The 22,461-nt window shown below is 44.3% G+C and overlaps 1 long non-coding RNA gene across 1 annotated transcript; it reads left to right on the forward strand.

Annotated features, from left to right (window-relative positions):
- The first annotated feature begins 328 nt into the window (after positions 1-328).
- On the forward strand, positions 329-21,988 carry LOC128347409 (uncharacterized). The gene is made up of 3 exons (XR_008317555.1): positions 329-408; positions 17,919-18,048; positions 21,787-21,988. It is a non-coding gene; the product is annotated as an uncharacterized LOC128347409 (long non-coding RNA).
- The last annotated feature ends 473 nt before the right edge of the window (positions 21,989-22,461 follow it).

The raw sequence follows: 22,461 nt of genomic DNA on the forward strand, positions 1-22,461 counted from the left end.
AAGCACTGCTTTTTAGTGGTATGCAGGCGCGTAACAATGATAGGGCAAGGGGAGACAGTTGTCTGGGGGCCCCACTGCCTGGAGGGGCACCCCAGAGGCACCTCATGTGACTCCCCATTGCCCCCTGCCCAGCCCCATAGCCTCTCAGCCACTTGCCCTCTTCGCCGTCTCTCCTGCTTGTTCTGCTGGCCGGCAATCCAGCAGCAGACACTGCAAAGAGCTCCTTTTCTCCCGCCTCTCAGCTGATCGGTGGGTGGGCGGGGCTTCCACGGAGGCCTCCGTGTAGGCCGCAGTGAAGCCTGAACTCGAGTAGGGCCCAAGCAAGCCAGGAAGGAGGAGGCAGGCAGAGTGTTCTCTGCAACAGAAGACCCCTTGCTGCCCTGCTCAACCCAGACCAGCATTTGCCAGGTAGAGTGTGAACTCCTTTTTGTGGTTACCTTTCCCGCCCCCCCCCCCCCGCATATAGGGATCTGCTTGCCATAGGGCTTGGATATGGGGGGGGGGAGGGACCGAGAAGTCTCTGGATATTTATTTTGAAACAGCTTGGAAAATTTGCTGACTTAAAAAAAACTATCTAAAAAGTCCTATAAGTGGCTTGTTTCATGGCAGAAAATTGCAAAAACTTCTGGAACAGTATTTTATTAATTTTATTCATTCATTCATTCATTCATAAATGCACTTATGTTCAAGTTGTTTTGCAACCCGGAAGGTCTGAGTGAGAACTGTGAAGCATGTGTGGTGCTTTTATTTTATTTTTCTTGTGTGTGAACTGCTCCCCAATAACTTGCAGGGACTTCAGGGTAAATCTGGCCAACATGTGAATGCAGCACCTCCATTCCAGAGGAGATGTGTGTTAAAGGGCTTTAAAAGCCTCCTGTGAAAAACCTCCTGGAATCGAACTTGACTGAATTTGTTCAGAATTCTGAGAAAACAAACATAGGTTCACCCTGCATGGTTGAAAGTCTCCTTTGCTAATCTGCAGCGAGGGGCCCATTTTAATAATTCATCTTTCTCGTGTGTTCTAGGCATTAAAAGTAATACAAATGTATAGTACTCAATGTATATCACTATATATTGTGACGTGTGTGTGTGTATTCAGTGAAATGTATTTGCAGGCAGCATACTTATTTTGGAATATCAGACTTAAATCCTTGGGGGCCTGGGGTGTGTGGAGGCCCTGGACTTTGGGGGGAGGCATTTTAAAATCTTGTCTCTGGGCCCATTCCAACCTTGCTACGCCCCTGGTGGTATGGTCAACTATAGGTATCTTATTAGAAATGATCTGTCTGGACCTGTGCTGGTATGCTTGGTGGGGAGCAGCACATATGCAGAACATGTAGGTTTTAGTGTGGTTAGTGCACATCTTAAGCCTCCTTCATTGTGCTTGACTGTCCTCAGCATTTAATTCCCTAATAGTCTCCCGTTTTAAAATACCCAATTGTATTGGTTTCCCCGAACTAGCTATACTATATGTTTCGAATGGAAGTACTAAATCAATGCAAATCTTGAGTCATTGGTTTCCTTTGCTCACTTTAATTGATTCATGGAACAATCAACGAGTTGCCATGTTCAATAGCCAGTTGTTAATATTGGCAAATCAGTTAAGTTGAAGGGAATTTGCCAGCATTTTAAGATCAGAGATTTAATATAAAATATACTCTGCTTAAGTGCTTATGACTTTACTTTATTGTCTATAAAACAGTAAAGCTTTAAGTAAATCACAGAGTGCTTACTTCTAACTTCTGTGAGGAATAACCTTGGGCACATTTCTTTTCCTCTTAAGGGTCTCATCTCTGCATTCATGTGATAGGATTAATGTTCCTTTAATTCCTGCAGTCATAAAGCCAATCTTTTCCCAGTGGTTATAATGGCACAGGATAAATGCTTTATCAGTTGCTGGACCGAGACTACAGTCAAGAAAATCTCATGCCACTGACAAGATTTCTTGCTTAGGGCTAAATCATGAAATTCAATATTTCTTTTGTCACTTCTTTATCTTGAATCTAGCCCTCCCTTGACAACAGCACATTATAAAGGAATACCACATTCATTTAACCTCTCTGATTACATAATGTATTCTTCGCAGGATGACTCTGCACGACTCAGCCATGCTTTTGGTAACCTTTCGGATCAACTACTTGAATGCACCTTATGCGAGGCTGCATTTCAGCCTGATTTGGTGTTTGTTCTTTGTGGCGTGTAGGAATGGCTGGAGACAGAGGGCAGGGAAGAGTTGGTCAGATATATGTATGTTGGTGAGGTTGTGAGCACTGAAATACCAGAAAGCACGGAACAGTAAATTCAAACTAATGATGCTTAAAATATGTAAATCGAGGGGTTTTATACAGAAGCTGGAAATAGAAATCTCACAACTACTAAGTGAGTAAAATTTGAGGCATCCTGGATAAATCCATAAATAATGAAGACATTGACACCTGAGGACAATTAATTATCACACATTTACTTTTGCATCTATTTTGCTTCCTTTCATCTGTTATTAGTCATTTAGCCATTTATTTCTGTCTTTTGCCATCCACATATAGGATTTTTATTATTAATATAAATGTGAGTGATATTAGAGATAGCTCCAAGCTTAATTATCTAATTGATTCACCATAGCTGCAATTGGGAATGCTAATTAAGCATTGGTTGAGCTTTATACTTGGGGAAAAAATCAAATTGTTATAGAAATCTGTTTAGCTTTCATTCTAATAGGCATTAAGACTTTCATTGTGCACTTGCATTTATTAAATTCTGACACGTTCTACCATCTTAATGATGTTATTAGCCTCTCTGCACAAAGTAAATGCTCTTCAATGCTTTATAAATTATTCTTTAAGTATCTGATAATGCGCCTAAATGGGCAACACTCTATACGAGAAATAAGAATCAATACCAGAGCCTGGGGCAGCGTCAGAGGTTAGCTAAGTCAGGTACTGCATGAGGCCCCAAGGCCAGCAGAAAGCCTACAGCCTGGCCCTGAGAACCTGTTTGATGCCTGACTCAGTTGAGAGCTGGGGTGGCAGCACCAATGGCTGCCACCAGTTGTTGTTGTTGTTATTGTTGTTGTTGTTTGTTTGTTTTAACAATACTGCAATGCTCTAGTGCTATCACTGTGTAACTGGCAGAGCAACAGGGCCCAGGCACTACATTGCTGCTGTTTTTTTAAAAGATGGTGTGACTAGTACAGCTACTGTGATGCACTCTGCACCACTGCCACTCTGTCCAAGGCTGCGGAGGGGACAGCACAAGACTTTGCCTGAAGGCCCCCTTCAACCTGGCACCAATCCTCCTGGAGCCTGTGGCTGCATTCATACATAAGACGGAACCGCAGTTGAACAGGCCAGCGGTTCAGTGGACCTTATGTCCGAATATGGGAAACTGGAGTCCAGCGTGGCGATGAAACTGAGGTTCCAGATTTGGAACTCTAATATGAACCCTCAGGTTTTAGTGAGTTTCATCACTGCAGCTTGAGATTCCAGCCAGTCTGCGATACGTTCAGATTTGGAACCACAGGCTGCTTCCCCTGGAACCAGAGTTGAGGGAGGAAGCTCCTACTTTAAATTCAGTGTGATTGGTTGTGAGGGCTGTCTTTCAGTCAAGAAGGAAGCCCACACAACCAGCTCCGCCTCCTCTCTGCAGTCTCACTGACTGCCGAGAGACTGCTCTCATGAACGTCCAAATTAGGATGGGAGAGTGAGGGGGGCGCATGGCCTAAAATTATTACAAAGTACACACTGAAACAAAAGGTATATTTTGTAATACCTTACACTATTTATTTTGTATGAATCTTGTTACTGTCACTTTTAATTGTGGATAGATGTAAAGTGATAGAATAATTAAAATTCACAATTTTATTAAATTAAGCTCACACTTAATCCCAAGAAGATTGGAAGATGAAACATATTTTGAAATAAAAGCTTTCAAATCATAAAATGAACAGCTGTAAGAATTATATTTGTACAGGTGGTTCTTGTTCTTTATTCACTGCCACTACTGAACTTTGTGGCATGGTGCCTACCATCACTAACATTTGGTAAAGGTCAGAATCTCACCCAGAACAATAAGCCTTAAATGCCATACCTAAACCTCTAATGTAAATACTTTTTACATGAAACCATTTCCATGAGTACACTTTAGAAACAATGCTTTCACTATATTCAGCGTTAATACACCAGCTGCCCTTTCATTAGCCAGGTTCCTCTTCAGGGCATCTCTGGGTGCATGATGGGGGTGAATAATATCCACTCCTGCAGGCTGTATCCCTGGTACCTGAATGACACTGCCTTCACCTGTTGCCCACCAACCTCTATGCTGCTGTGGAGAAAATGTCTGCTTCATGGCTTCTGCCCGACACCCCTGTGTGCATGTTCATGAGCCAACCAGTTGAGTCCTCCACACCTTGCAGGGTCATGGTGTAGCAGTACTTCTGGCTTAAGTACTCATCATAGCATGGTGTGCGTGTGTGTAGTAAAATCTCCATATATGTGCCATCTATACAGACCCTTTCCCCAGAACCCCAACATCACCTCCTGTGGATCATGTCCTCCAGGAACAGGCCGCCCACCAACAGGCCGCCCACCAGTTCCTTGACTATCTCACTGACAGTGGATGTGCCAGCTACAAACAGATTGCTCAGGGACAAGTAGTTCACGTTGGAGGCCAGCTTGTAAATCTTTATGGAGAGCCACTTGCGCTTGGACACTGTGCGGTGCATCAGAGTGTCCTGCTGGCAAAGAATGGGCTCCATCTCACTTGCCAAGAAGTAGGGATGTGCATGGAACTGGTGGGGGCCAGGGATGCCTTTGAGGGTGGGTGAGGATGCACTTACCCCCCCCCCCGGCTGCATTTCCCCCACTGGCACATGACATCTGAAAAGCTCGTCGGGGTGGCACTGTATCTTCCTACTGCCTCATTGCAACGTTTACCAGACATACCCAGAAGTATGAGGTGCACCTATGCATGCCGCACACATGCACCCAACATGCAAGCACGCAATGTGAGCAGGTGCACCTCATACTTTAGGGTACATCTGGTAAACATTGCAAGAGGTCAGCAGGAAGGTATGCTGCCGCCCCCACGGGCTTTTTGGATGTCGTGCACTGGTGGGGGAAACCTTCAAGTTGTCCAGGGTTCAAACTGGTTCGGAGGCCCGTGCACATCCTTACCATGAAGTCAAAGGTCACCTGAGACATCTTGAAGCTGCCCTGAAAGTGCTCATTGCCCCATTTGTCCAGGTCCTCCATTGAACTCCAGGTGCTATTGGCAGCACCCACCTCCTTTCCACCATCCACTAAGTTGGAAGCTGAGGAGACAGCTGCCGCATGTCTCTGGGCTGTGTGGATGGCTGCCTTGGAGTGCACTATGAGCCCCTCAAATCTCCTAGAGACCGCATATAACTTTGCAGCCTCCCAACAGGCAGCTGCTGCAATGCTCCAGCAAGTAGTTCCTTTGCTGGGCTCTGTGTCTTGCTTCCTCCTCCATGGTGCTGAGGACCATCTGCATTGTGGAATGGACAGTGATGCTGGGTGCTGTGCAGTGTTCTCTCTACTTTTTTTCATCTCTGTGCAGAAAGAGTTTTGTTCTGGGCATCAGAATCAAGGCAGTGTTTCTAATGATTTTTTTCATGATATGGTCAGATTTCATTCTGTTCACAAATCAAGATAATTTTAGTCATTCTTCTCCATCTAATTATTTATATATCTGGAAGGATGGTTAATGGATGTCATTATGTATCAGTTTTACTATTCATGTTTATGTATTGTCTTATTAAAATAAATATTTAACAACAACAAAAAGAAAAGAAAAAAGTATCAAGGCATTGTGCACATGTGCATTCAGAATGGGACCTTCCTGGTTCAACCTGAGTGGGATCTAAAATTAACCGAGGAGACATCAAAAAAAACATGTGAACACCTTAGAGGGAACACTGCTGCTGTGCCTGCCATGGCAACACCTTTCCTCTCTTGCTGTAAGGGAGGTTGGGTGGTGGTGTACGCCCTCATGGGAGCTTGAATTGCATGTTCCACCTGCTTGGGCATTTGGGGTGGTGTTGGCTGGGAGTGCCCACCCACCTAACCTGCAAAGCACAAAAGGGTGGTGTTCCAGGGAGGGAGGGAACTCCCATTATTTGTGCCTTGCCTGAGGCATGGTTTTGGCCAGCTGCCTGTGGGGCCAGCACACCTTCCTTCCAGCTCTGTGTGGGCATGTCCCATTTTTTACCCCCTCCCAGCACATCCTACTTGGTTGTTGGGGGACTCAAACCCTCTTGCTTCTGGCTGTGTGTGGGCCCCTTCTCTCCCCACCCCCCATGTAACAAGTTTCAGGACCTTGGATTCCTTCCTGGGCAGCGGAGCTTCTGCAACCTTCACAGGTGAAAGGTAGCAAGCCTGACTCCCTTTTCTGCTCCCACAAAGATTCTGGCAGGTTCATGATTCTTCATTTACACTTTTTGGTGTGCCCTGAAAGACCTTTCATGTGACATTGGCATTCAGCACCTGTTTTCTCAGTGCTGCCTCCCCTTCCAGCATATACACTCCCCACCCTTCCCTTAGACCGCTGACAATGGATGTGTGGGCTGAAGAAAATGCACAACTGTTTTAAGAGCAAGGAATCAATCTTTATTAAAAGAAACAGACAGACAGACAGACAGAAAGACAGAAAGCATCCTCGTTGCTAACTTTTGGCGGAGAACAGCAAACTGGGGATTTTTAACAAGTGGGTGTGGGTATTGCTATGGAAGCTCTGTGGAGGCTTGAAAGCTTGTAATTTCAGGGTTTGGAAACTTGTGAGGGGTTCTATATCTATGGTTGTTTGCCTTCTAAACACAAGGCAATGCATGAGGGGATGCAGAAATGCCCACTACATGGCAACCGCCTGCTCTGGGGCACATACTCCAAGGTGGGCTGGCAATCCTACATGGTGGGGGAGGATTGGGTGGGGCTTTCCTCAGAATTCTCTCTGCCCTGTTCTTGGGGAGCAGTGGCTCCTCCTGTCTCCCCTATATCCCTCTTTGCCTCTGAGCAGCCCAGGGATGAGTGTGGCTATGCTGCCACACACCCACATACCCAGCACTGAAGACTTCTTGTGAGGAGAAGAGCAGGTGTGGGCGGCACATTTCTGGACACATGCCTGGACACCCTTGGCTACAAGGCTACTGGTCTGGGGTAGTTTGTGGTGCATTAACCTGTCTCTCAGTAGCCTCATCAGATCACTCCAAGGCACCCACCACTTTCTTCATGGTGTCTTTGTAGGCACACATCATCCAATTTACGGCCTCCTTGAAGACCCATCTGTCCTCCTCTCTCATGTCTATTTCACACATGTAGCAATTGTGAGGCTCATGCAAGGGGTCAATGGTAGGTGCGGCAGCTGGATGAAGGGGGCCTACTCCCTCATCACGGTCTTTACACCAATGACCAGATACATTGCAATGTAGTGAACACATGGGGGGGGCAATGTATTGGAATTCAACTGTGCACCCCCCAAATGGCAGCCTGCTGGGATTCAGCTGCCTCACTTTGGCCTTATAGCACTTAGAAAGCAAAACCAAAAAAAAAAAAACACAAAACACCTAATCTGGAGCTGCAGAGAGAGCACACCTGCAGAGAGAGCACTCCATCTGTGCCTCCAGCTTTTTTAACAGCAGCAAAGTCTTTTCTTCTGTTTCTGGAGAAGAGAGCCCTTGCTGTGGGTGAAGCCCACCACCATCCATCTGCCTGGGACCCCAGCAATGGTGACTGTTGTTGGTGCACACCTGTGCAGCAGGTAACACCTTTTCTGTTCCAGGCCACCTATGTAGGGTGTGGGCAGGATAACAGCACAGGTTGTCCTGCAAGGGGAATGGTTGTGTTAGGGACAAAAAGCTCAAAGGAATTTTTGTGAAGTGCTGCAATCAATTTGAGGGGGCCCTGCTGGAGTGTGGTTCTGCAGTGTAGCACTGTGTTGCATGCACTCAGTGTAGCGCTGTGTAGCCCTTGTGTTGTGTTTTTGCACAGACAGCTGCCAGCTTGCCTGGAACAGAGAGACATGTGCAGCAGCAGGAGGGACGCTTTTGGCTCAACACGAATTCATTGCACAAATTTGGATATAATGGAGTTCTAACCTCTGCCCTGTTTAGTTCCAGTTTCATTTTATGTCTGCATTTGGCCAAAGTGTGCATTTTGTCCCCACACCCAGAAAGACATGAGCCAATAAATATTCAGACAAATAAATGTGGGTGAAATAGCCACAATTTTATTCAATAATATAGTGCCAAGTTAACTGTAGCAGATGTAACTCTCTGCTGACCCTATTCCTAAGCAGTGTATTATACTCAGGCCAGAAGTCAGACCCTAAGGCAATCACACTCTGGCTCAGATCAGTGGTTCAGTGAAATTCAGATTGCCGTTCATCCTTGCCAACTTCTAAGTGAGATCAGGTAATTTCAGAATAAGTAATTTCAGAGGCCTCCCCTCAAGCTGTTCAGCCTTTGAGGTTGGTGGTATCCCCGAAACGGGGAGGAGTCCCAGTTAAAACCCTTGCACCACTAAGCCTTGAAGGCCCAATAGACTGCTCCTGCTTAATTAAAAGCTACCCAAGAATGCTCACCAGTCAATTGCTGTACTCCTATGTTCTACGTGCACTGCCTCTGTCAGTTGTGACCAACAACCACCTAATTAAGTAGACAGGATGGAGTAGGCAAAAACAAACAAAAAACACTAACAGCAAATCAATCAGGGAGCACAAAATTCCTACTTGGCCCCCAAAGTACAACTAGCACAGCCCTAGGGTGCCATAGAGTGGCAGGGAGGGAAGGAAGCCAAGAGGATGCCAAATGAGGCAACAGGACATAAAACCCATCTCCAGCTGAGCACCCTGACTATCCCCACCCAGAGCCTTGCGTCTTTGGAAGGCAGGGTGGGGCAAGGCCCCTCCCTGTACAAGGCTGAGGCGTAGTGATATTACTGCCAAAGCTGAACCTCAACATTCAGTCTAGGATTTTGGAAATAGATTATATGGTCTCAATTTTAAATTAGCCTGTCTGTATTGGCTGAATGAATGAAATTATAACATTTTTATTCCATTGCAGTTCAGCAATCATTGGATGCCAAATGCTCATGTTGTTGAATCTTAGATATCATGTTAATATTTGTCGGCTATACAAACACTCTGAAGAATGTTCACAGAATTCACAGAGCAGAACTCATAGGAGAAATGCTAGATAAATTTGTTCCAGCTGTAAAGTATGCCACTATAAGCCTGAAATACAGTAGTAACTAGCTGTTAGATTGTGGCATATGGCTAGCTTTAGGGATGGTGTCTTATTTACCTCACCTAGCAAGCCACTATAGCTGTGGCAGTGGAGACATTCTGTACACCCACTACATGGATCTATAGGATTACAATTTGTAATCTGAGATTCTCACTTCTTCACTAATACTAGTGAGCCTTTGCACTTACAAAAACCAGAGTAGCAACTTCAAATGATTCATAAATTATTCTCTCACAAAAAAGCCCATGATTACTAAAACCTCCTTGAACGTGACTGGACAAATTAGAGGTGGTTAGAATTATGTATATTAGAAGGATTAGAAGGATATGTTTTATTTACACAAATATATATTTAGAATGAGTATCAAAATGTCATCTTGTAACTTCAGGATTCTGAATGTTAATATTTTCTAGGTATTTAAAGCAAAGATGTTTTTGTTTTGGTTTTAAAGAGAGAGAGAGTATAATACTATATATTATAATATATTATTAAGTAATGCTTTTTAAAAAGTTCTGCTTTTAGAAAAGTGCTTGGTAAAGCTAAAAGAAATCCTTCTAACTATAGAATGAGTTCTGATCTCTTAGGCAATGAGCTTCCATTACATTAAAGAAAAGCAGTCTATAAATGTTTCCCTGGTACTGTTTGAAATGTGGTTTACATTATATTGCGGTAATCAAAGATGTTAAAGCAGAAATTAATTACTCAAAGACACCCCCCCCCCACAATATCATGTAATGAGCTGTTTCCATAGCAATGAAAATATTCCCAGTAAGGAAAAAAGCTGTGCATGATGTAATCTCCTTTCAGAAAAACAAGCATAGTAACATGCAGCATGAAAAGAAACAAATGCTTTTGGGTTATGAAGAGTTACCAACATGTGTTTGGGAAAGCTTACATAATGCATGAATGATGGAGATGAGGTCAATGCAATAAAGCTTAATAGCATCTATTCACCATCATATATTGCTGACATATGTGTTCATTATAAATGAGCATCTCTGAACAATGCCAATACATAGATATTTTTATTTGCAAAACTCAGAGCACTTAACTTCCCTTGCTGTCCTTTTATAGTCTGATACACAGTTGTGGTGGCAAATCCTTGGCAGTCCTTCTAAGAATTGCAGGTTAAAGCTAGCTTGGAGCACCACTGTATGCATTCCAGTCTTGCATATGAAGCCTGAGCAACATTCAGACAAATAATGTTGTAATAATCAGTATCGGAAAGGAGAAGGATGCTTCTGGCACAGCCTCAAATTAGTATTTCACTGTGATCTAAAAGGGGGGGAAACGGGACTCCAGCCAGCTAAGCATATCCTTGAATAGCTTTATAGCTTCCTCGCTGGGCAAAACTCCACGATAACCTAATATTGAAAACTGTTCCATAGTCTATGTGGGCCTTCAGGGAATGGTTTAATAAATCAGATCCTTTTTCATGCCTCTATATATTTCAAAGCAACGCATAAATCGTTGCTGATGTATACTCTCCAAAAGATGAAAAATAAGAAAATGCTTATAGAAGTTGAGAGAAACAACTTTATAGCAAGCAAAGCATTTGGGGTATTGGATATTATGGGTGCAATTCACAAATATTACAATGTAATAGGTGATTTGCCACTGACTTCATTAAAATGTCGGTGGCACATTATGAATTTAAAACTGGGGAGGGGGAACTCAGTACGTAGATACTAACTCTGTAGAGCATTTATGTGTGGACTTTAGATTCATGAGAAGCAACCATTGACCTCATGCTTATGTATAAAGCAGAGCTGTCATGATTTTTGTTTGTGTGGGGAAATTTTCTCCAAGAAGTATTATGAACTCTAATTGGCTTGGGGGAAAGGTCAAATTCATAACTTATTTTTTTCTTGCATTTTCAAACATATCTGGGTTTGGAATTAATAAAAGAAATAGATCTATCATGTCTGGTAAGAAGGAAGTGAGGGAAAGACCTAACTGATGACATTGGCCAAATTTACCGCCTCTGCTTTCTTGATAAATGGGGGAAAACCCCAACACTTGAATGAAGCAGAGTAGGAAAACTTTACACTTTTGAACTTTGATGCTTTTGAACTTTGGTGGTGGAGAAGACTTGAGGATACCATAGGCAGCCAGGAAAACAAACAAATAGATCATAGAACAAATCAATCCAGAATTTTCATTCAAGGCACAAATAATAACCATGCTTTGGATACATGATGCGAAAACCCGGCTTCCTTGAGAAGTCCATAATGCTGGGGAAAGTTGAAGGGAAGAGAAGAGGATGAATAACAGCACAGTGGATGTACTCCAGCAATGAATCCACCACTGAGAGACCTTAAAGGCCAAGTTGAAGACAGATAATCCTGGAGAGAATCTATATATGTGGTTGCTAAGAATTGACACCAGTCTGATGGCACTTATCAATCAATCAGGAAAACCTGGACTTTCCCACACAATACTGAGTTAGATGGAACAATGGTCCGACTCAGTATAAGGCAGCTTCCTATTTTCCTAGGACAGACAATCCCATTTCATTGGAACACAGGATATCTTGCACCTACACACTAAGGAGAGGGAAATATGAGTATGCAGCTGTAGTGACAGTCCCATATTTCTTGTAATATGCAGTTCCAGTCTCAGCTTTCAAATCAACAAATATTATATTGCAAAAATGACCCAAATAAGTTTATTTATATTGTTGTCTATATTCTGGCTGTTCAAGATGTGGATGTCATGTGCAAAGGGTGTGTGGCCTCGGCTCAGGATAGCCTGAGATAGATGGAGAGAAAGGGAAATAAAGGCTGTCAAGCAGCAAATGCTGCCTGAAATGGACAGGGGAAGAGCTTGCTTGGGCTCTCTGGAGTCTGGGCGTGGGTGGGAGAGAGCTTGCTCGGGGCTCCCTGGAGCCCAAGCCACGCCCCTGTGCACGTGACATCGCACACACTGGGTGTCATTAGAGGAATCACCATTTGGCTGGCTCTGCGCCTGATTGAAGCCCTTGTCCTGGACCTCTCTGCCCCTTGACCTAACTGCTCCTGCAGACTTTGTCCCTTTGCAGAAGAAGTGAACCCCTTCAAGGGGCAGCCCTCTGGCCTGGAGCATGGCACTCCATTGTATCTCTCACTCTGAAGGTTGCCTGCATTGATGACTGGGTTCTGTGGAGTTTGGATACCTTGGAAGCAAGGATGTGGGCCCCTTAGTAAGGGTTAATGTCTCAGAGGTGCCTCTAGCTCAAGGGGTTCCTGGCTGCTCCACTCAGGCCCTCGTTGCTGGACTGTCTGGGCCCTGATCCTGACAGGCGATCCCTGACTTAGGCGAACCCTCTCCCTCTGTGCCAGTGTCACTACTATTCATTCCTGATGTTATGATGTCTTATGTCATACAACTGCAATTCTCATTCTGTATTTCCATGATCTTTTCTTTAAAATTCTGTTAGAAGAAAACTGTTTCAAACTCTCCAAGTTCCACACTGCAGTGCAACCTCAAGTCAAAATGCATATATCTTTTACAACTCCTATGCAAGCAGAGAATAACAAGTAGTTCTGGCTGTTTTCTGGCACGCCTAATTTGCAGTGTAGGTGAATGGAATTAGGAACAGATTTCTCTGTAGGTTTTCTTCTAAGTACTAAACAATATTATCTGTCAGCTATTGTTTTTAGAAAGTAAGCACAGAAAATATCTCTGTGTGTGTGTGTGTGTGTGTGTGTGTGTGTGTGTGTGTGTGTGTGTGTGTGTACTTATCCTGAACTGCAAATAAGTACTTTCAGAATAGAGATGAAGCAAGACTGGAGTCGATCCTGGGACAAAAAGTGAAGATAGGCCCCTGCCACCCTCCACATTCTTCTTCAGAGAGGTGTAAGGGGGAGAGTAAAGTGCAATCTTTCATCCCTCAGGGACTCAGGGCCATTTGTGTCCCCCTTGTTCAATTACAGATATGACCCTGCTTCAGAAGATGGTTGTGCAGAGATAATAGTACAGTAGCCTAATAAAGATGACATTGTACCAAATGGCTTTTTGTGGCAGTGCAAATGTGCTCTGAAACCATGGTGCATCATACAAATCCTTGGAGACTCCATCATTGCAGATACTAGTGTCTACAAGGAGAGTACAAATGGTCCACAGGCTTCATCTGGCCCCCGCCCTATTTCATATGCACCCAAATCCCAGTTGGAAAGGGCACATGAATTTCTCATGAGCTGCTTAAATTGGTAGATGACTCTCATAGTGCAAAACAAGAAGGTGGCCTAGAGGCTTCTGCAGCATTCTAGAGGCCTTCAGGGGCTGGGGCACTCTTTCTTCTTTTGTGCTGAAAAGTGGTTTGCGAGGTCAGAAGTAGATCCCCATCCCATGCACTGTTGCTGGCCTGTTCAGTGTTGATCCCTTGAAAATATGGCTTTAGAAAGTGGCTGCACACAAGAAGGTTGGCACTGAAATGTCAAGGAAGTGGGATTCAAAGCCCGTTTCAGGATTTCTCCCAAGGTAAAACCTCTAAGAATGTTAATGGAAGAGAAACTAGTTTCTCTAAGACAAAAGGCTGTCAGTTCACAAGAAAGAGATATGAAAATGAACACTCAAGGTACATTTAAATGAATAGTTAAAGTACTCCTTAACGGCCATATGGAATATTTGGCCCTATAGTACTAACAGGGCCAAACATTCCACAAGGGTGAAGTATGCTAAACTGTCTTCAATATCACTATGTAAGAAAGGTGAATCTAGATTAGAATCTAATGTTGTAGTAGTTTATTTACAATCTCAGATCAAACATGCCCATGAATCTAATGTTCATCACTGGCTTTTTTTAAAATCAGCTGTGAAAATTCAAATATCTTGGCATAGGAACATATGAACATAGGAAGCTGCCATTGGTCTGTCTATCTCAGTATTGTTTACACAGACTGGCAGCGGTTCCTCCAAGGTTGCAGGCAGGAATCTCTCTCAGCCCTATCTTGGAGATGCCAGAGAGGGAACTGAGAACCTAGATGCTCTTCCTAGAGTGGCTCCATCCCCGGAGTGGGATATCTTACACTGCTCACATGTAGTCTCCCATTCAAATGCAACCAGAGCAGAACCTGCTTAGCTAAGGGGACAAGTCATGCTTGCTACCACAAGATCAGCTCTCCTCCCTATGTTTAGATCTGAAATCCTGCTCCTTGTTTCTTTAAACAAATGTGGCTGCTCTAAGGGGCAAATGAAAGAGAAGATAATATGAAGCAGCAATGATTATCGTAATGTTAACATTCTGACCTTGCAAAGAAACCTACTGTGTCAGCAGGAAATTTTTTACTGCAGCACAGCAGCAAAAACAATAAAAATAAAAATCATGCATTCCTTTAAATGTGAGTCATTGAGGGAGGGCAAGCACTTGGATGGATTCCTGTACAGCACATCTGAAAAAGCAGGTTCAGTTAGACCTCCCATTGTTCTAGAAACATATTGGAAACACTAAATCCCATAATCAATACTTTTCTTGTTGAGAAGAATCTGGTTGTTCAATACAACAGTACTGCAATGTGATCCTTTTAATAGCTGTGGTCTGCTATAATGTAGATATTCATAGTAAATATAAATGCTCTGCAGTGATGAGTAGAGGGGAAAGAAATCTCCCTGCAAGAAATCCCCATTGTTTTTTTCAGTGAACTTACCTTGAACTTGCTTATACCTCAAACATTTCTAATGCTCCAGTTGAGGGTTCTTCCCCCAGACTGCACTTAAAAGTCAAATAGGGAAAATGAAAGAGATTATCAAGACCGATTTTCTGGAAGTACACAAGGATAGGGAAGAATAACTTGGTCTGTGCTTGAGCACCCAGTCATTTATGCTGAGGAAACAGTTTTATAGGACTAGGTCGAATCCTACTGACCCATTGGATGAGGCTGTAGCACAGTGGAACAGCATCTGCTTTGCATGCAGAAGGTCCCTCCCAGGTTCAATACCTGGCATCTCCAGATAGGGCTGGGAAAGACCTGTGCCTTAAAACTTGAAGAAATTGCTATCAAAGGAGGCAATACTGAGCTAAGGTATAAGGCAGTAGGGGTGTACATGAATCAATATCTGCAATTCAATTTGAGGTCAAATCGAATCACAGCCCCCACCCAAATAATTCATTGAAAGCAGATGGCTTGGCCAGCTGCCTTGAAAAATCATCCCAATTTGATTCAAATTAATTCGGGCACATTGGGTGCCATTTTGAGGCCTGTTTTGCTGGGAAAACAAGCTTCAAAATGGTGCTGCTTTCCAGGGAGCGATGGTCTACCAATTGGGATCAGCGGGTAGGCGAACTCTCCAGGGTGGGCTGATGCACCAAATCCTGAAAGGAGGGTTGGTCTACCCACGGATCCCAATTGATAGACCAGCTCTCCCCGGAAAACCAGGAGAACTGCTTTACTGATTGGGATTGGCTGGTTGACCAAACCGCTCTGGACTTGGTGAATCAGCTTGCCAAGGAGAGCTGGTCTACCCGCTGACCCCAGTTGGTAGACCAGCTCTCTCTGGATGAAAGCACCATTTTGAGGCCTGTTTCTCCAGCAAAATGGCCCTCAAGTTGGCACCTGAATTGCCTGAATTGGTTCAGGTCAAATTGGGGGTGAGTCTATTCTACCTCGAATCTGCCCCCTTTTTTCAGGGTAGTTTGATTCAGGATAGAATAACTGAATCACCTCCGATTCAACCCAAATTAATTCCTAGTCGAATCAATTTGCACATCCTTATAGGTCAGCTTCCTTTGTTCCTACGACCACTTGCTCCTCATTATCCTCCTTGTCATTGCTACCAGTTCCTAGCTTGCCAGAAAGAGAGCCAGTAATTAAGCAAGTGTTGAAAGCTGCTGCTGCTCTTCATTGCTGCCATGGCTTTTATGCTCAACCCTGTGGATAAGAGGGAGAGGGCAGGTAAGTCAGCAGGTGGCAACTGTGAGAAGAGGAGGTCCAGCAACTCCAGGAAGCTCTCAACAGTGTGCTCCTTGCTGGAGCACAGGCCTCGGCAGTGCCCAGCCATGATGCTAGCTCTGAATGATAGTGGCTGAGTTGGTAGGTGAAATAGCAGTTTCTGGGAAGGAAAGCAGAAGGGCATCTCAAAGTGCACTGGATCTATCTATCTATCTATCTATCTATCTATCTATCTATCTATCTATCTATCTATCTATCTATCTATTAGCCCAACATGTTTTGTGTCAATTACTCTTCTTCCAGGACAGTCCTGTATATTGCCTCAGAGTAACGTGCTATTTCCTGGCCGTCTGCAGAGGTGGTGGTGCAGTTCACTCTTCCAGGAAGCTGACATGTGGGCAGAGATGTGCCTGGCCCTGGGAGAGGCAACAGCACATCACTGTGGTGCTGCATGTGATTGTGTGTGCCCATTTGGCAGCAAGCAGGGAGGGGGCTATATAAACCAGCCGCCTCTGCTCCTTGGCAGAGTTCCATTTCCACTCATTGCCCATCCAATAAGCTGTGCAAGATTAGCTGGTTGCTGCTAGAGGCCAAGCAGGAATTTTTTGTTCCCACCTGATTGGCCTTTGGTGGGAATTTTTGCACCTGCTCTGCACAGATGGCCTTTTGTTAAGGGTGTTATCTGACACTAGGAGTGAGTGATTTCTCTCAATAGGGAGCTCCTGTCACACTGGCAGGCAAGTGCAAGTGATGGGGGATTTTGAATTTGCATATGTGTTCCACCAGAGCACTACTAAGTTGAAGAGGGGTTCCATGGAACAGCCCCTCAGAGTTCTGGATACTGGCGGTGTCAGGGAATGAAATCGGCTTTGGGCACCTGCTTGGCTCACCCACTCAGAGCTTTGGGGCTTGGGGGGCAAATGTCCGGGCAAGTCCTCCAGGTAACTGCAAGGCTGTGAGGATGTTTCAGCTGGCTCCTTCTGCTGTCCATCTCTGAGATTGGCTGATTTGTAGAGATGAGCCCAAAGCATTCTGGCGCCTCTTTTGAGAGGTGCTAAACACTTTGGCTCCCTGGTGCCAGAATGTTTCAGCACCGGGTGCAGGGTTCTCTTAAGAGGAGGCAGGCATACACCAATGCCATTTACTCGCCGATGCTGCATGAGGGATGCCGGGGATGCATTCCATCGCTGTGGCATGGCATTTTAGAGGGGAAAGCTACACAAGCTGCCACTTGCATGGAAGTATTTCTGTAGCAATAGCACCGTGGTGTGCTGGTGGGGGCTTGGAGGATGGGCAGGTAGGACCTGCCCGCCTCCACTTAAGGGAACCCCTCGCTGCCCTTGGATGTGCACCGAAGCAATTCAGTGCACATTCCTACTGATTTGCCCTTTGAAGGTAGGCAGCAGCTGCCTTTGACACCCGCACTTTGGTTAGTTATTTGTTGTTTCCACTACAAATCTGTTATCCATTGCTAGCAATAAAGTATGGCCATAGTTCAAACTATTCTATGTGTCCTGCCTCTTCTTGGGGCTGGGGTATATTAACCAACAAGGGAAAGGGTTGAACATGCATCTCTCCAAGCACTAAGTGCCCCAGAGGAGGATGTGTGTCCCATCTGTGTCAAAAGATGCATCCGGCCAATTCAGTGGGAGCTGGATGAGCAGTGCTAGTGCATGTCTGTACTGAAAGCCTCTTTCTGTGTGCACATTTCCATTGCTGGGTCAGGGGAAAATTAAGTGACATTATGCCAATTTAAGGATAAGGAAAACGTGATTTTTAAAAATTGTCATTTACAGGATCATCATCTACAATGTGAACAACAAGAAGATAGTGCCTTACGTACAGCACAACAAGCTGCATACCCAAGCAGGATGAAGGCTATCTGGTTGTATGGGACTCACAACTCCATGGGTGCTACTAGCGAAGGTAGTGGGAGCTCTGTGCAAATGATGCTGTACTTTCACTTTAAACACACTGATCTAAAGAACAGTGTGAAGCTCTAGAGACCTTAGAACATAAGAACTGCCATGCTGGATCCATTTTATTTTCAATAGCAGCCAGTCAAATGACTCTGGGCATTGGCACAAAGATCATGTCCATCCCCTGTTTGTCTGGAAACTGTTGAGCAAACTCCATCAATGCTCATTAGAGGTTTGCGAACCAGTCTGCCTCATACTGGGTTCGAAGTCGAGCTGGCCTGGTCTGACTGGTTTGAGCTTGAACTGGACCAGCCCTCCAAAAAGGGGAGCTGGTCCGGGTTTGAGCCAGACCGGTCCACTTTGGATTGAACCAGTTTGCCGTGGTTCGACCAGTTCTGATTGCTTGCAAAGGGGGAAAAGGTGAGGATTTCCTCCCCATGCGCTGATGTGGGGGAGCACTGGTGGTGCCTAGGGAAGCTGCTACTGGCCTACCACTGTGGAACCATGCCATGGTGACAGATTAGGTGATCTCCTGCCCTCCCCCCATTTCAAATTCTTAGGGTTCCTCCAATGCTTGTAAAGGGAAATCCTTACCAGACTCCACTTTGCAAGCATCTCAAATTGGGTTAAACTGGTTCAGCCCAGTTCTAGGGCATGAACCAAACTGCTGGCAGGTTCTAACAAACTGGCTTCCAGACTGGGCAGTATGGTTCGAGTCTGGTTTGAACTCAAACTGAACTGCCTGGAGAGGTTCCATGCATACCCCTAATGCTCATCTACTCTATGAATGCCTGCTTAGCAAAGCATCAGAAATAAAATACATAGGAACCAGCAGGGCCCAATCACTGCCTTGCCTACCCATAAAAGCTACTCACATCCCTTTAATTCAAAGCTAGTTGAATTTATACTACACAGCATTTTTTACATACTGAAATAACCTGACAATAGTACTGTATAGCACAGAGCTAAGGAGCCCATATGTTCATTAACAAATGCCAATTACTGCCAAGTGACAGTTTTGCTGAGTGCCCGTATCAAATGATTTGAGGATGCCAACATCTCAGAGCCATTTGCTTTGATTTTTTCTTTTGAAAATAACATATACCAGAGCAAAACACACACATGAAATTAAGTCCTTGTCAGGAAAAATACTGAGTCGCTATGATCCAGTGGAGCTCAAACACAAAGCATCCAGGCTTGAGTGTGTGGAGTCTCTAGAAATAGCTAACATCTTGCTGCTCAGCTGTTTGGCAGAGCAGGGGATTAGGGGAGAATGAAACTGCTCCCTTCCACACAGTGAACTGATGGGATATATAGAGAGCGCTGTGTGCGCTAGGCCTGGGGTGTGGGATTCAAGAGAAAACCACGCACAACACCCAGTTGTGCACAAGATTCTCCATATAGGAAGACAGAAGCACACCAAAGTTTGCTCTCATGTCAGGGCTTTTTAAAGACTCTGACAGACCCCGGGGGTAAAATGTTCATTTGAGCCTCCCCTTTCATCTCTCTCACTGCCATATTGTGTAACTTTGTTTGTTTTGTTTGTTTATTCAGTTTCTATATACTGCCCTTCTAAATGGCTCATTACACATATGGTGGATTGTAAACTTTGCACAGTTGCACAAGAGCACTGTTGCGCAAGCACAAGGATTGTGCAAACGGAGTTATGAAACAGTGCAGCCATTATATATAATAGGGTGTGCGAGCCGGCTTGGTTCGAACCTGGGTATAGAGTCAAATCTGACTGGCCTTGATCAGTCCAAGTCTGAACTAGGCTTGGTAAGAACTAAGCCAGTTTGGAACTCTACTGGTAAGGGGAATCCAATGAGGATTCCTCTTTACCAGTAAAGGGGCTGTCCTAATATAAGAGGGTTTGGGAGGGAATTAAATGTGGCTGTGGTGGGGGCAGCCATGGTGGGTGGTTGGGGCAACTCCCCCTAGACCTACTGGCATCCCCCAGAGAATGCAGGGCCAGTGGTGGCCCGGTTTGGGCCTTTCTCAGCCAGGTTTGGGCCTCCGTGCATGCATGGAGGCTATTTTCGTGACCTCTTCACCTGCATGGAGGTCACTGAAATGGCCTCCACACATGCACAGAGGCCCGAACTATTCTTGGGAAAGAACAAACCAGGCTGCTGGCAGCTCTGACTACTCTTGGGCTGGCCAGCACCCCCACTGCCCCCCCCATATCTGCTACCACAGCCACCACCAGCTGCACTTGTAAGTACCTATTTACTTCCCTCCCACTGCCTCTACCCTTGGGACTGCACCCCTGCCCCTTTACTGTTATAGGGGAATCCTCACTGGATTCCCATTTACTAGTAGAGCTCTGAGCTGGTCAAACTGGCTCGGTTCAAACTCAAACTGGGGCCAGTTCGACCGGAGGCAAAACCATCGGTTTTGTGCATACCCCTAATATTTAATGGAGACACTATTGTGCAATTCCATTTGTGCAGTGTTTGTGCTTGCACAACAATTTTCTGCATTTTTTGCACTCACATAACATTTATAACATTGTGCAGTATGTTAGCAACTGCATTCTACGTCAGTGAAATAGCTCAAAATACTGAAATAGCTTTTAATCCTGGCATTCTATTTTAACTGATTAGTTGTACTGCCTCGAATGAAAAGGATTTTCATTTCACTTCACTTCATTACAAATCATTTCAAATACTGAATTTTACTTTGGATGGGGCTCCCTCCATTTGTGGGACCTGGGGCAATTGCTCCTTCCCCTTACCCCTCTCGCATTAGAAAGCCCTGTTTCATTTGCATAGTGCCCTGGCTGTATCAAGACAAGTTACTAGTAAATATTGGTCATTTTTCATTTTGTGGTCCATTGGGGTCAGAGTGTGTTTTACTCTGAGATCCTAGCCTAGCTTAGCTTGCTTGAAGCCAGCAGGCTTCATCTGGAGTGTCTCCTTGTGGCATTAGCTCCTTCCAGGCTGCTCTTAGTCTTCAAAGTCATTCAAGGCCATTTACTTTGTGGAGCAATCTGGACCTTTAACCTGTCTTAGTGATTGTGTGAATCCACATGTTTTTGTACTGACCTCTGTGGGGTTTTTTTGTGTACTGAGTAAAGCTCTGTTAAAACCTCCACTGGTGTTTGCTCTGTACTCCGCTTGGACAGAACACAATCTGTAACCAGAAAGATGTTTTGTTTCCCCATATCCTACATTTGTACTTCTCTGGAATATCATTATCTGCCCCAGTGCAAATCAGGCTATCATGGACTTCTGCCCTGGTAACAAGTTCTCAGTGGGTGACTTTTGCTAAGGCATCAGGGCTGGCTGAAATGTGTTTCGCTTCATTTGGGGCCAAGAAGGAATCTCAGGATGACATTCCCTGTAGCTTGAAGCATATTTTCTAGAGTCATTTGGATTGGGGGGGGAGAGGGTGGTACCTTATTGCAGTGCAACTGTTACAGTGAGGAATATGAATTTCATTAATGCATATTGATTTGAGGAGAATCAATTCCATTCCCCCAAAGATATCTCAAATATTCATTTAAAATCTTTCAGCAGTCACAGACCTTATTCTTCCCATAAATGTTCCAAAATCTGGTCCTTTCTGCATTTGATGTCACCTTGAGCATCAGTTTTGGGACATCATAACTGAATGTCAGTAATTCCATATGTGTAAGAACACAAGGATTGCCTAGTTCAATCAGAAGAAAGGTCAGTCTAATTCTGCATTAAACATCTGACCAGTCAGTTGCTCCTAAAGACTGTTTTGTTTTTGTTCCCAGCGTCTGATAATCAAAAGTATACCAGCTCTGAACCTGCAGATTCCGTCCCTGACTATCATGGTTTACAGCCATTGATTGACCTGTCTTCCAAAATGGCTAATTCTGTTAGAAAGCCATCTATGTGTGAATTAATTCTACTGATTATGCATTGCATAAAGAAGATTTTCCAATTGTTTGTTCAGTAGCCACTGCCAATCAATCTTACTCAAGACATGTAGAACTGGGGCTTAGACACACTCATAATTTAATTTGTCTGCAAATAATAGATAGTTGTTTAAGATGCAAATGTTGGGAAGATAACTGCATGGTGTTCATACATTAATAAAAGCAGAAGGTATTTTACACAGATCAGCTATATTACATGTATAGAGAAAGAGTATTCGTTTTTCTAACTGTTATTGCTCTTGCTACAGAATAAAAATTTAGAAAGAAAAGTAACCACCAGGCAGAATTGGATCATATAATTATGCCCATATATGAAGAGGGAGAATATGTTAGTTGTCATCACTGACAGCATCACTGTATTCATACTCCTTGTCTTCCAAACTCTAGACAAATGAGGTATTTTATTATTTTTCTAAATAAAAAGTGTCACTCCAGCACATTATTCATTACTGATGACAGATCCGAGTATCTCTTCTCTACTGCACACCAGAATTCCTAATAGAAAATTAT

This window comes from Hemicordylus capensis, chromosome 1 (assembly GCF_027244095.1).
Source record: "Hemicordylus capensis ecotype Gifberg chromosome 1, rHemCap1.1.pri, whole genome shotgun sequence".
Taxonomy (NCBI): domain Eukaryota; kingdom Metazoa; phylum Chordata; class Lepidosauria; order Squamata; family Cordylidae; genus Hemicordylus; species Hemicordylus capensis.